The sequence below is a fragment of the Electrona antarctica genome (genome assembly GCF_951216825.1).
Source record: "Electrona antarctica genome assembly, chromosome: 5".
NCBI classification, from domain to species: Eukaryota; Metazoa; Chordata; class Actinopteri; order Myctophiformes; family Myctophidae; genus Electrona; species Electrona antarctica.
This window is the reverse complement of record NC_136810.1, coordinates 53813189-53827694: the sequence shown is the minus strand read 5'-3', so window position 1 is coordinate 53827694 and position 14506 is coordinate 53813189. Positions and strand designations below refer to the sequence as shown.

The 14506-nt window shown below is 41.2% G+C and overlaps 1 long non-coding RNA gene across 1 annotated transcript; it reads right to left on the bottom strand.

Annotated features, from left to right (window-relative positions):
- Nucleotides 1-1654: 1654 nt before the first annotated feature.
- LOC306923539 lies at nucleotides 1655-10931 on the bottom strand. Its single transcript, XR_013790077.1, has 3 exons — nucleotides 10899-10931; nucleotides 7355-7406; nucleotides 1655-2636 (listed from the first exon to the last, which is right to left on the bottom strand). It is a non-coding gene; the product is annotated as an uncharacterized lncRNA (long non-coding RNA).
- Nucleotides 10932-14506: the final 3575 nt, after the last annotated feature.

Sequence of the window (14506 nt, the reverse complement as noted above, 5' to 3'; positions counted from 1 at the left end):
CCACCAAGTCAGTCAGTCCCTGGTTCTATGTCAATGAAAACCAGCTGTACTCTCTGTCCCCAGGATTGGAGTTGACAGCCACTGCCTTACATTATTTTGAGCTGGAGGATGTTAGACAAGACAATAGACATCCATGACTTGTCTAACATCTCTTGTTTGTGTCACACTCACACTTTTTATAATGAAAAAGGAAATAAAAAGATCCAATCTTGTAGTGGAGATAGCTGTCACTTTAATAAGAAGCCACAGCCAGTGTATCTGCCTATCTCAGAAGTCACGCACGCCATATAGTTCATATCAGGAACTGCCAAAGGGCATCAAATGAAACTAATAAAGAAGAAGTGGTATTGTCACAGTGAAAGACAGATGTTGACCAAATTCAGATTATTATTGAGTCTACAGATTTTTGTTTAAGTTTCATTTATCCAAGCTATAGCCCTGTTGAGATTGAGAAGATCTTATGAATCCAGCGGTGGCATGGTTTAGTTCAGGGGTGGGCAACTTTGACGATGGAGAGGGCCACTATATTTCCACACTCACACCCTAGGGCCATATATTACTGTCGTAGCAAAAATAGCCGATCTACAAGCTCAAAACGCGTTTTGAGCTTGTAGATCGGCTATTTTTGCTATATTCGAATTGAAATCTTTTTTTTGCTATTTTTGAATTGGAATCCTGAAAATGAACATTTTGATGTAATTCCAAATGCCTTTAATTATACGTGTGTTGAGCATTGAGCTACTAATTTAGACTGAAGTAATTAAAGCGGGTCATGTTTGCATGTCGTAGAATTGTAACAGCTGAAACCAATATTATATCAGTTTTCTGACATTAACCTGAGGGCCACATTAAGTGAAGGTGGGGGCCGCATGTGGCCCCCGGGCCGCCAGTTGCCCACCCCTGGGCTGAAACAACGAGAACGTTATCCCAATACAGGGAAGCTTAAGAGGATGTTAAGAGAAAGAGATGAAAGAGGAGGAAACCACCATGAAGAGAGAAAGAAACAACCGTTTCCAATACATTTATCTTCCCTAGGGCTAAAACAGATAATGCATTTATCGGTCTATTCTGTCTGGGCTTTAGTTATTTAAAAAATCACACCCGTGTGAACTGAGTGGTGCAAGGTCTTATATAGCCTGATCAGCTGTGGTCTGACGTAATGTCAGTGACCATGGTAACCATGCTCACCTGTGCACGGACAGGTGTGTACACAGGTACACAAACATACAGACAAAGCTGGTTGTTGGAGTGGTTTGCACCACTCAAAAATAAACTACTTTTAAACAGACATGTAACCAAACTAAATGTAACCTAAACACACATGTTTGGATATTTTCTCATTGATGAATTCTTATATACTGTATTTGATTTATGGTTAGCGATGTGGATTTAGCATGAGTGCACTATAAAAACCTCCACCGAGGTCTGGTCAGGTGTTGGTAAGTAAAAGCAAAATTAGGCCCACGAGAGTAGCGAATTTGCACTCTGATGAAACTTACAAAAATGTATTTGTAATGAAAATTACAAATAAATATTGGTTGATTATGCCTAAAATAAATGTAGTTATTTTACTCCATTAAAAATAGTGTTTTTTTTAATTACTTTCACTATGCAGAATTCTTCCATTTGAATCTACTTTCCATCCAGTCTCCTTTTCCTAGGGGGAAACCGCTCTCTGCTGGCATTAACACTGTTTATGGGACACCTTCAAGAGCTCTTAAAAACTCTCCTCATGCTGGGCTGTTTACTCATGGAAGCATGGGACGTCTTTACTAAAACAAACTACACTCAAGCACCAGTGAACACACTAGGGCCTCTGTGCTTCTTTTCCCCAGCTCAATTCTATTCTGTTATGTTCAATTCCACTTGAGCTGACATTAAACCCAAATGGAAATGATGGAGTTAGAGTTAGATTTGAAAGACTTTCACGCATCTTGTTTGGAGGGTGTGCAGAGGATAAATAAATAATTGATTTGTACAGTAACTCCAGTATGTAGCATTGTATTATTATTATTATTTGTTTAAATATATTTTATTGGGGACAGTTGGATAACATACTGTATAACCCAATTGTTTTGTTTTTTACAAAACACAAAACAAGCCAATTAAATCAGCAAGTGCAATTTCTAGAACATCAGACTGTGTCAAACACAAGTGACCAGAAACATAACTGCGGGCCAATAATACATGTGTCTGTGAGGTGTGCTTGTGTTTGGGAACAGCGACCACACTTTGAACATTTCAGACAAGCCTGGCTTTACTAAGACGAGCTCTATGTACCACTTTCAGATGAATTAGACTGGGACGTGCACATGAGGTAGTTGAATTGATTCCATATAAAGCGGCTGGTAGGTAGCATTCTACCCCCCGCCCTCCGGCAGCCAGATATACATGTACAAAGTACAACAGTCACATAGTTGTAGGGTAGACAGACATGATGGTGTTGACTGGTGGTGAGGCAGTGGAGAACCAGGTGTGCCAGAGGGGGTAGTGGAACATCTGTAAACTGGCTGGATGTGGTATTGGCTGGGCCTGAGGGGCCGATGGCTCCCTGCCAGCATGCCTTCCTGTTGTGTGATGTCATTGCATGCTTCATCATTGTTGCCTTTCACTGGCTGCAACAGCTGATGGGGTGTCTGGCCAAAAGTTACCCCCCCCCCCCCCCCCACCACACACACACACACACACACACACACACACACACACACACACACACACACACACACACACACACACACACACACACACACACACACACACACACACACACACACACGCTCTGATGTTTAATTCAAGTTCAGATGCAAAGTGCTGATCTGTTGCAAATGAACAAAACCAATAGTAGATGAAAGAGATTCTCCAGATTGTATATCCTCCCCAAAATATATGTTCAATAATAGATCTATCCTGTCTGTGGCATGCAGTTCTGTATCTTCAGTTCATCTTTAGCTGCCGGGCAGAGCGAAGACCCGGCATGCTTTAGTTTACAATGTCAATAGTGGATGAAAGGGTTCTTAAAAAAAATACAAAAACTCAATAAACGAAAATCAGCTGCAAGAGAGCAAAGGTAGCACCTTTATCACATAACATGCAGACATCTGTTCAAAATATCAAAGGCTGTTCCTATACAAGCCATCTCAAATAGCCCAGAGCCACCAGTTATTTCACTGGCGTATTAATCTTATTTATGGTCGCGTAGATAGAGAAATCTGAGACATTTCAATTTAACCCATTTTGGGCGGGAACCCCCTTTGGTGTTATGTATGCTTTAGCTATTGAAAAATAGCAGATCTACAAGCTCATAGCGCGCCACCGAGTGGCGCGCTACGAGCTTGTAGGTCTGCTATTTTTGAAAAATCGAAGAACGACTGACATAGAAACATAGCTTTTTCAGAAAACTGTCAGGATGTAGAAGACATTTTTAGAATCTGATGTCAAAATGGTTTAAGCCGCCCTGACACGGAGACCTATAGGTTAATAGCTTGTGCTCCTTTTGTCACTCGTGACCAGGACCAGTCAGCATGTGACAAACACACAGGCTACTGTGTGTAATAGTGCTTTTATACTGGTTTCAAATGGCAGCTCAAACGTAGCGTCAGCGTTTCCCAGCTGATGTGTTTTAAATTTTATGTTATGTGCATTGTTTTATTGGTTTTATTCTTTTAATTGGTTTTTTTTCTAATAAAGTTGGGTTTTTTTGTTCCCCCCTGGCCCCCACACATGTCTTTGAGTGTCATGAAAAGCGCTATATAAATCCCAGATATTATTATTATTATTATTATTATTGCGAACGCAGTGATCACTAACTATAGAAGCTGGCCTAAACTGTCTGTCTGTCTGTGTGTGTGTGTGTCACGCTGTAACACCACCAGAGGGCGCAGCTGTATCACACACAAACACACACACACACACACACACACACACACACACACACACACACACACACACACACACACACACACACACACACACACACACACACACACACACACACACACACACACACACACACACACACACACGCTCTGATGTTTAATTCAAGTTCAGATGCAAAGTGCTGATCTGTTGCAAATGAACAAAACCAATAGTAGATGAAAGAGATTCTCCAGATTGTATATCCTCCCCAAAATATATGTTCAATAATAGATCTATCCTGTCTGTGGCATGCAGTTCTGTATCTTCAGTTCATCTTTAGCTGCCGGGCAGAGCGAAGACCCGGCATGCTTTAGTTTACAATGTCAATAGTGGATGAAAGGGTTCTTAAAAAAAATACAAAAACTCAATAAACGAAAATCAGCTGCAAGAGAGCAAAGGTAGCACCTTTATCACATAACATGCAGACATCTGTTCAAAATATCAAAGGCTGTTCCTATACAAGCCATCTCAAATAGCCCAGAGCCACCAGTTATTTCACTGGCGTATTAATCTTATTTATGGTCGCGTAGATAGAGAAATCTGAGACATTTCAATTTAACCCATTTTGGGCGGGAACCCCCTTTGGTGTTATGTATGCTTTAGCTATTGAAAAATAGCAGATCTACAAGCTCATAGCGCGCCACCGAGTGGCGCGCTACGAGCTTGTAGGTCTGCTATTTTTGAAAAATCGAAGAACGACTGACATAGAAACATAGCTTTTTCAGAAAACTGTCAGGATGTAGAAGACATTTTTAGAATCTGATGTCAAAATGGTTTAAGCCGCCCTGACACGGAGACCTATAGGTTAATAGCTTGTGCTCCTTTTGTCACTCGTGACCAGGACCAGTCAGCATGTGACAAACACACAGGCTACTGTGTGTAATAGTGCTTTTATACTGGTTTCAAATGGCAGCTCAAACGTAGCGTCAGCGTTTCCCAGCTGATGTGTTTTAAATTTTATGTTATGTGCATTGTTTTATTGGTTTTATTCTTTTAATTGGTTTTTTTTCTAATAAAGTTGGGTTTTTTTGTTCCCCCCTGGCCCCCACACATGTCTTTGAGTGTCATGAAAAGCGCTATATAAATCCCAGATATTATTATTATTATTATTATTATTGCGAACGCAGTGATCACTAACTATAGAAGCTGGCCTAAACTGTCTGTCTGTCTGTGTGTGTGTGTGTCACGCTGTAACACCACCAGAGGGCGCAGCTGTATCACACACAAACACACACACACACACACACACACACACACACACACACACACACACACACACACACACACACACACACACACACACACACACACACACACACACACACACACACACACACACGCACTAAAAAACTTAACTTAAAAAAAAAATCTTAAAAAAAAGGAAAAAAAAGAGAACTTAAAAAACACCTTAAAAAAGTACGTCATTTATTCTAATTGTTGTTATTGCAATTTACGAGCTGCGTTCGCTTTCCGCGTTTGCGCGTCTTACTTGTAGTAATAGTAACAGAAATACTGCATCATCAAATCACTTTCAATTAAATTAGTTCTAACCAAAATTGCTTTTCATTTCTTAAAAGTAGATAATCCATATAGGCAGGGCAATGAAACTCTAATGCCATAGTAGCCTTGTCACTGTCAGTATCTGAAATTTCAGCACAACAAAATCCCCTTTCCTAAAAGGCTTAAATTGAAGGTCAATGAATCCCAGCCATGGTATGAGTGAATCAAATTAGTTATGCAAAAAATGAAAAAAGAAAAGGGGTGTGCGGTGGGTGTTACTGCCTCAGAAATTCAAAACAAATTTTGGAAAATTTCACCTGTGGATGTCCGTCAAGAGATTTAGAAGAACAGGGCCCCTCGTTTCCCGACGATGGACATGCAAGCAGCGCCCACTTATGGCAGTGTTTGGGCTTTGATATACAACTGTCAACCCATTTTGGGTAATAATATTTAATACTTTAGCTATTGAAAAATAGCAGATCTACAAGCTCATAGCACGGCACTCGGTGCCGAATTTGTAGGTCTGCTATTTTTGAAAAATCGTGAAAATGTGCCTCAAATCTTTGAATATATATTATTACAGAGTGAACGTTTTTAACTCTAATCTTTGCTTCTGGGGAGGTCCCTGGAACAACATATTTTCAGATGGGGGGGCGGAGGCATATTACATATAATTTTTGGGGTTCTTGACATGAAATATTGAGCACCACAACAGAAACAGAAAAAGTTTTTCAGAAAACTGTCAGGATTTTGAAGACATTTTTAAAGTTTCGATGTCAGGCCAAAATGGGTTAATAAAGTCCTTCTATAAAGTCACAAAAATATAGGCATAAAAGGGACTCTAAAAACACTCCAAATAATGTACAAAGCTGAACACAAATCATTCCCGGAAAATACCCCAAAGTTGTTCCAAAACAGAGAGTGTCATACTGTCATTACAACTTGAGAGGAATGTGTATGTTTGAGCAGCCGTTTGTGAGGACCAATGCTAAATTACACTGCATTTCTGTCAAAGGGGCTACTCTATGGAACACAAGCAGAGATGAACTGAAACTAAGCAGCAGAACATGGAATGGGTTCAGCTTAAAAGCGACATAATAAATAGATATAGGTTAGAAGATTAGCTAGTCGGGCATAGGTGTTGATCTGGAGCACTGTTTATTATTAGGACATTAATATACATTATTGTTATTATCATTATTATTAATGTTATTATTATTATTATTATTTTGTAGTGTATTAATATATTTAGTTGTATTATCTTATATGCTTGACTGTTTTTGTTATATTCTTAGTATTTCCATTTTGTTGTTAATTATATTGAGTATATATTGAGTGAGTGTGTAAACACTGGGGCGGATAGCCAAAAAATCTGAAGATAAGTTTGATGTATTGAGATACCCAAGGAAGGGGTAGGACCCACGATAAGTTTTTCCAGTAAACTTCTTCCTACTCCTTTTTCGAACATGAACATAAGTTGAGGATAATGTAAGATTATTATTTTTCTGGTGCTTTCTTTTTTGTTTTGAAATAATTTAGTTTTCCTTTTATTTCCTTTGTCTTTCCTCATTTGTATTTTAACATTTTGTATTTTAAATAAATAAATGAAATTAAATGAATCTTAAGTATGAAGTTAGAATTCCTTTGCAAGAGTCAATCTAGTCCCAGAAGATCAAGGGCCAACGTAGAAAAAAGGAGCCTAAGTGGATCTTCTCCAAACAAAGCACAGAGACGTTTAGTGACGTGACTGATAAATTAGTAGTATCCAATAGACCCCCAAGCATTGAGATGGGCAACTATCTGTACTTGATGTATTATGACAACTAAAACCTTCATCACAAACTCTCACTCTATAGTGTGTATGTTATGTCCGTTGTCGTAACGATAGGAAACAGATGGTGCTGCTGATGGAGTCATGCAGGTGTTTATGTCACCTCACCTCTGAGTTTCCACTGACGAACACCACTACTGTCAAGCTGAGTCATCCTGACCTGTGAAAAGGGAAGGAGACCACACATCACGATCTCACGTTTACCTCACGTTTGTTACATCAATTTGATGAAAAAGCTATGTTTCTATGTCTGTGGTTCTTCGATTTAAAAAAAATAGCAGACCTACAAGCTCGTAGCGCGCCACTTGGTGGCGCGCTATGAGCTTGTAGATCTGCTATTTTTCAATAGCTAAACACCAAAAGGGGTTCCCGCCCAAAATGGGTTAAAATGTATTGGTTTCAATTCAGTTGAGAGACCAATTCAGTTGGAGAGTTTAACTCATGCTGTTGATTCAATTCAGACAGTTCAACACTTTTAGGGTAAATGGTAAAATGGCAAATGGTGCATTTATATAGCGCCTTTATCCAAGGCGCTTTACATAGATTGTGCATTACATTCACCCCATTCACACACACATTCATACACCGATTGCAGCGGAAGCCATGCAAGGCACCAACCAGCACATCGGGAGCAATTTTGGGGTTCAGTGTCTTGCTCAAGGACACTTCGACATGTAGACAGGAGGAGCCGGGATTCGAACCGCCGACCAAGGGATCATTGGACGACCTGCTCTACCTCTTGAGCCACAGTCGCCCAGGGGATTTTGGGTCACAGTACAAACACAAATGTAAACTAAGGTAGCCTATATGTAGCAGTGTAGCAGCTGCACTATGCAGCTAGGTAAAAGCAGTTCGCAGTAACTTTACCAGGTAGTGAAGTCATCGGAAACATTACTTCAATCAACTACTGCAATGATGCATACACTATGACTAAATCAATGTCAGATATCCAGATACATATATCTGTGGCTATGGCGCCCAGCTGGCTCTCCTTTACACACAAGTCATAACCTAATGTGTAGAACATCTGGAAATTTGAGCCTCGTCTACTGTTGTCTGAGTCATTCTGAGTGAATTGTCAGCTAAATGTAAATAGCTAAAATGTGATGTAATGTAATGAATCAGCTCGATTCAGTTGAATCAGTCAACACATTCACAGTGACCCCCTTTCCACCGGTTGGTTCCCAATGGGAACCGGTTCAGTTCTTTTTGGTTCTTAGTCCATGAGCCAGAGCTCCGAAATTGGTGGGAAAATTAAATTGTTTATAGGATCAATAAAAGTAAATTATTACATGATAACCCTTCCACAGTAGTAGCTTTTTCATATTTCGATTATTTTGCATATCTTCCTACATAACGCCTTGTAAAATTTGTAATACAATAAATCATTGTCTTTGTGTAAGTACTCAATTGGGGAAGTTTCGTGGTGATAACAATCTAATATAGGTATGGTTTTGCCCACTCAATTCATAATTAACGTTCCCATTTTTGGAGCTCTGGCTCATGGACTAAGAACCAAAAAGAACTGAACCGGTTCCCATTGGGAACCAACCGGTGGAAAAGGGGCCAGTGTGTCCGACTGTCCGTCCCTTAGAAAGAGCAGGTGTCAGAGTTACATTTACTATCATTACATAGGTGAAGTCTATAACCTCATGTGTTGAATAAAAACATGGCTGACTGAATTTACGAGTATGCAGTTAACATGGCCTGGCTGGCATACACTCATCCTGCCAATAATTAGAAACACGACGTCCACCGCTGTGTTTTGCCTGGCGAGAATCCATCCACGCTCAGTCCAAAAAGTCAATAAATGCATGCAGGTGCATACATGTGCAGCCTGTTCCGTCTTCATTGCGGGCAACTGTACAGTCTAGCTCACCACAAGCCTCCAGCACCGGCTCCCTTTGATGTAGACCAGGGGTGGGCAACTTTGACGATGGAGAGGGCCACTATATTTCCACACTCACACCCTAGGGCCATATATTACTGTCGTAGCAAAAATTACTGTTCGAATTGAAAAATAGCCGAATGTGTTTGGCACAATGGCAAAAATAGTCGAATTGAAATCTTACATTTTTGCTATTTTTTAATTGGAATCCTGAAAATGAACATTTTTATGTAATTCCAAATGCCTTTAATTATACGTGTGTTGAGCATTGAGCTACTAATTTAGACTGAAGTAATTAAAGCGGGTCATGTTTGCATGTCGTGAATTGTAACAGCTGAAACCAATATTATATCAGTTTTCTGACATTAACCTGAGGGCCACATTAAGTGAAGGTGGGGGCCGCATGTGGCCCCCGGGCCGCCAGTTGCCCACCCCTGATGTAAACATAACTAGTCTGACTACACTTATTTCTGAGGGGCACTATAGCCCTCCAATGCAGGGCTTTTGAAGATTACGTCATGTAGCAGCCAAGTCTATGGACTTTTGTTTAGGGCAAATGAAAATGACCCCATAGGGCACTACATTTCGACATAAGACGACATCATGTGGCCAATATAAATACTAGTTGTGCACTGATTCAGTTTTCTACAATAACACGTACTGCATTCATGACTCGTGGAGGCCGATGAGGATGATGATACCGTCAGACTGTTAGCCACACGACGTGTGGCAGCCACAGTGGGCGCCCCTCACTTCACACAAGTGTGATTTCATGAGTGTTAAATAGCTCTATATTCTGATAGACCTAATCATTTTGATTGATTGATTGACTGAATACTTTATTGGGCAGAACAGTAACAGTGATACATTTGGGCTAAACAAAAAAGTCCTGGAGACTATCTAGAGTGTTACAGGAAGTGATGACACAAAGAAGTGAGCAGACATAATTGGAAGTGGAACACTAAACTTGAAGCTGGTAACTGGGTACTCTCTCCTGATTGGCTGAAATTGGCAACCCACCTGAATGTTCTGTTTCCTTCTGTTTATAAAGAGCTGGAGACAGGGAGACAAACATTTTTGAAGACACACTTGACTATACTATAGCAATGATTAGAGTAGTTACTTTTTAACAAAACAAAAAAAGAGAGAAGAAAGTTTATAACCAAAAAGTATCACTTGTAGTAGTCACAGCTGGCTGTCATGAGGTTGAAATTGGTTGTGCACAAAGCAGTGACAATATTCATTCAGATATTCTTCGTTTGCTTAACTATAGACAGTAGTATCCTATTGAGTTGTGCTTGAAATGTACTGTAATTCTGCAAACTGTTAATAAATTACTTAAATAATCAATAGCCTATATTCTACTACACACCACACCTCTCTATGCCAGAGAGACCAGTGCATTGGTCAGTGGTCACACACGTCTACTCCCTGTAGTTAAGGAAGTTGAACAATACTCAATTTCCATGAAATCTGTGATTCTGGTCCCATAATATGTTTTTCACTTGCAATTTTGAAATATGATCACTAGGGGGAGCCATTGTATTTGTAACAGCTGTGAAGAGTAGCCTAAACCCAGTGAGCACACACACATGCACTAAACTAAAGCACCTGACTCGGTTTGAGCTGATTGGAGCAAATAATAGCATTGATAGCAGGTCGCTTAGCTGTGTTTGTCGTTCTCCACGACCCTTAGCCTACAAGTTAAACCTTGTAAAAGGTGACTAATCAACGATCATGTAAAAATTTTTACAATAGACCTACTGGTCAGGACTCAGGAGGAAGATGACATCTGATAACAGGAAGGCAGCTTTACTTATGCACACCACATCCATCTTGCCAGCAATTAAGGTGCTAACTATGTGCAGCCCATTCATCCAAACAGAAAAGTCCTGTCTGATTGTGGTTCCCAAACCTTTTCATGTCAAGGACCCCCAAATTGACACTCATTAGCCCCCCATTTGAAAAAAAAGATTTTGACGGCTTTAGCAGTGATTCTCAACCCGTTTCATTTCAAGGACCCCCAGTTTGACATGCATTAGTCTACGGACCCCCATTTAATGACATTTCTATCTCTGGGACCCCCAATTTATATTGTAAAATCAATGCTAATTTAACTCTGAGAGTGTACACATGGAACCAAATGGATGTGTACACTCTCTGAGTTACAGACCCATAAGGGTCCATTTGATCCAAATTATCATTTAGCTGGGTCCCCCCTGGAACTCCCTCAAGTACCCCTGGGGGTCCCCGGACCCCACTTTGGGAACCACTGTATTAAACAACATCACACTGACCAACATTACAGCTGTACGAAAAGCTTGAATTATCCTCTTTCTATCTGCAAAGCCTCCTGCATTATGTGCACATCAAAACAGGTGGTACGCATATGGGCCATTGAGTGATCTTCAATGAGCACTTCCAAACTAAAGTTTGGATGAATGGGCTGTCAATGGGAAGTTGCACCTATAGTTAGAACCTTGATGGCAAGACGGATGCGGTCTGCATAAGGTCAATGAACACAGGAGCCAATCACCAGCGAGGTTACACTTCCACCTATAGTTCCACCAGAGCCTTCTACTATAGAGGGTATGCGCGTGACATCATCATCATACCCGGAAGTTATGCGGGAACCGGGAACGCCTACTGAGTGTCAAAAAACTACTTTCTGGCCTTGACATCCCATACATCCACACAGAGAAGTCCTATCTGATTGCATTAAACGACATTAAACAAAGTTAAACTCACTTTACCACTCACTTCGCCACTCGATCTGCCATTCACTTTATGCATGCGCATACCCTCTATTAGAGAGTTGTGCCACCTCCATTCACTTTGGGGTTTAACATTGAGCGCTCGGTTGCATTTCCGCATTTGCGTCACGTCACTGAACTTCCGTCCACCTCCATGAACGTCCTGCAGTTCCAGCTTTGGCCAGTGAGGTATTCACCGCTTCAACGTTGGCCAGCCGCTCTGGGGTCCTGGACCAGTCCAATGGCGGTTATAGACTATTGGCGAATAGTGACAAAGGCCTGAACCGGAAGTTTACGGAATGCACGGGGTCTATGAGTGTTGGTCACTATTTCGAGTTATACATATGATATGAACCACGCCTGACCGGACGGTGCTGTTTTCTGCCCCCTCATTGACGCAACTCTCTAATAGAAGGCTGGTAATCAATCAGCCACTCATCACCTAGCCTCGTGAACCCAGGCGTTGTCACCACTCAATCACACTCAGGGCAGGCCGAGCCGCAGAGGGAAAAACAGCATGTTATGCACCTGGCCTAGGGGGTGCCAAGGTACACAACAAAAAACAGGGGAGACGCAGTTTACCAAAGAAATAGAATTTATTGATTAAGCAAAAATAAGGAATCAAGAAATAAATCATGAATAAACAGATGAAGTGTGGAAATAAGTAGTCAGTGGTGTAGTCTAGTGCGTGTATGCATGAGTGAAGTGTGTGTGAGTGCATGTAATTAACTTAACCCAAATGTTGAAAAGAGTGCAAGGTGGAAAAGGTGCAGGAGGCAAAAGGAAAGAGCGTCGACACCCGGGCCCAGGTGAAAGCTCATCATCATTAGCAGCTCTGCTCCCCAATCCCATTGGACAATACAAAAAATTAGGAACAAAGCAAATACACAACCACATAACCCCAAACTAAGTGAAGTAGGCCTACTTATTGCGAACGCAGTGATTGCGAACGCAGTGAGCATTTACTATGAGACCCAGCAGATCATGTCTGTCTGTGTGTGTGTCACGCTGTAACACCACCCGCCCGCCACCAGAGGGCGCACACACACACACACACAAACAACTTAACTTAAAAAAAAACGTAACTTAAAAAAAACTTAACTTAAAAAAAACTTAACTTAAAAAAAACCTTAAAAAGAAAAAACGTAAAAAGAAAACTTAACTTAAAAAAAAACTTAACTCAAAAAAAATCTTAAAAATCTAAAAAAAACAAAAAAACAAACAAAAAGAAAAACCTTAAAAAAGTACGTAATTTATTCTAATTGTTGTTATTGCAATTTACGAGCTGCGTTCGCTTCCCGCGTCCGCGCGTCTTACTTGTACTATATACATAGCAAATATACACACAACATAGGGAACCGTCACACAGCACAGTACCAGAAAATACACCATACAGGCAGTATACCCTAGGGACCTAACACCGACCCCACAGGGTTGCCTGGGTTGTAGGGTTGACCCCATAGAAAGATGGCTTTACCTGGTTACCCAAGATGTGTCTTGTCAAACACATCTTCATAACGCCTGTTGCACACATACTCTTTACCATTACCTCACAGGTGTCAGTGTCCAGTCCAGTGCCACAGTCTGTAGGGCATCAACACTACTCTCTCTGTATTCTCTCATCTTCCTGTTATGTCCGATTGGCTTCCCACCATGTGAAGCGCTGGAAATTTCCCCGCTGGAGCACCATGAGTGGGTTTACTTGACCTGCATGGCCATTCACGCTGTGTGTCTTGTTCACTGCAGAGAGAGAGAGAGAGAGCTGCTACTCAGTAATTTTCTGTTGTGGTCAATGGAGCATGTGTTGGGGCAGGCGGGCTATGTTTATGGTGCGTTGCGCTTGAATGCAGTTCCAACCCCTCCTCGTGGTCAATGGAAGCCTGTGTAAGTTTGATGTTGCCCGGACAGACAGTGTATACACACGTGGCTATTGTAGATCGAGGGTCTGCTATACAGTTTTCGCCACAAGCTTGCTCTAGTCTTGGATCCATAGCCACCACGTGATTGTTTAGATTAAGTCTTCTTTTCTTTTCACCACGAGTAACCACAGGCAGGCATGGTGCACTGACTTACCAATGCAGTGCAAAAACCTGAACCAGGACTTCAACAATCTCTTTGAAAGAAAGAGATTGGTAGTCATCTAAGCCAGTGGTTCCCAAACTTTTCCGTGTTCCCAAATCAAAATGTATTAGGCCACGGACCCCCCATTTGAAAACATATGACCCCGATAAGAGAGGATTTTTACGGCTCTAGCAGTGATTCCGAAACATATTAATTTCAAGGACACCCAGTTTCACACGAATTATGCTACGGACCCCCGATTTAATGGCATTTCTATCTCTGGTACCCCAATTCATATTGTAAAACCACTGTTAATTTAACTCTGAGAGTGTACAAATGGAACCAAATGGACCAGTCGGGGTCCATTTGGTTCCATTTGTACATGCACTCTCTGAGTTACAGACCCATAAGGGTCCATTTGGTTCCTAACTACAGTGTATCTGTAATTGAGCTAGGTACCCCCTGGAACTCCCTCAAGTACCCCTAGGGGTCCCCGGACCCCACTCTGTGTCTATACTGCAGTGCATTTAGGCAGCTATGCTACTGTAGTATTTATTC